Below are 1,288 nucleotides of genomic sequence, written 5' to 3'. Positions count from 1 at the left end.
AAAATGTAAAATCCTTGAAAGTTGAGCCTTGTACAAGAACAGTATGGAGGCTTAGAGTCATCTTTCAAGGATGCCAGTTTTGAAAAGGAGTCAACAGAAGCACAAAGTGTGGAGGCGACCTGTGAAAGGCTGGACAGGTCCAAATCTGAACTTGAAGATGGAATATTCTGTCGAGAAAAAGAGTTAGAAGAAGAGAAATCTGAGCATTCTGAACAAGATGAACTGGTGGTGGATGTTTCAAAAAGGGTGCAGTCCCTAGAAGATGAATTAAAGACTGTCAAATTACAAGTAGCTGAAGCCAAAACAACCTTGAAGATATTTCATATGAATGAAGAACGACTTAAGAGAACACTAAAAGATGCTTTGAATGAAAATTCTCAACTTCAGGAAAGGCAGAAACAGCTTTTACGAGAAGCTGAAGTATGGAAAGAACAAGTGAATGAACTTAAACAGAAAATAACATCTGAAGACTCTAAAGTACACACAGAACAAGTTCTCAAGGATAAAGAAAATCACATCAAGTCTCAGACTGAACGCTTGCTAAAGACGAAAGATTGGGCCGCTGTGCTTGAAGAAGACATAACAGATGACGATAACCTGGAATTAGAAACATTGAAGAGTGAATCAGAAAATGGTGCTCACTTAGATAAACAGCGAAAAGGAGCTTTGAAGAAACTGATTCATGCTGCTAAGTTAAATTCTTCTTTAAAAACTCTAGAAAGGAGAAAGATACCAAATTTACACTCAGTTGTCTGAAGTAGATAAAACAAAGGAAGATTTTGCGGAGCCTATTAAAAATCTCCAGACTGAACAAGCATCTTTACAGTCAGAAAACACACAGTTTGAAAGTGAGAATCAGAAGCTTCAACAGAAACTTAAAGTAATGACTGAACTGTATCAAGAAAGTGAAATGAAGCTACACAGGAAATTAACAGTAGAGGAAAATTACCTGTTAGAGAAAGAGGAGAAACTTTCCAAAGTAGATGAAAACATCAACTATGCTGCTGAAGAGCTGGAGACCTATAGAAAGCGAGTCAAAGATCTTGAAGAACAATTGGAGAAAAGCATTCATTCTTATCAAGGGCAGATTATGTCCCATGAGAAAAAAGCACAGGATAATTGGTTGGCAGCTCAAACCACTGAAAAAATTCTCAATGATTTAAGGAAAAAAAATCCTCACACCAGACAAAAATTAACTGAAGCAGAGTTTAAATCTGAACTTTTAGAAAAGGATCCTCATGCACTTGATGTTCCAAATACAGCATTGGCAGAGAGCATTCCACATATG

The 1,288-nt window shown here is 36.9% G+C and overlaps 1 pseudogene; it reads left to right on the top strand.

Annotated features, from left to right (window-relative positions):
• The first annotated feature begins 4 nt into the window (after window positions 1-4).
• On the top strand, window positions 5-1,275 carry LOC103265869 (annotated as a pseudogene).
• The last annotated feature ends 13 nt before the right edge of the window (window positions 1,276-1,288 follow it).

The sequence above is a fragment of the Carlito syrichta genome, unplaced genomic scaffold, assembly GCF_000164805.1.
Source record: "Carlito syrichta isolate Samal-C Ts95f unplaced genomic scaffold, Tarsius_syrichta-2.0.1 Scaffold99138, whole genome shotgun sequence".
Taxonomy (NCBI): Eukaryota; Metazoa; Chordata; class Mammalia; order Primates; family Tarsiidae; genus Carlito; species Carlito syrichta.
The sequence above is the reverse complement of the archived record's forward strand: the minus strand, read 5'-3'. Positions and strand labels throughout refer to the sequence as shown.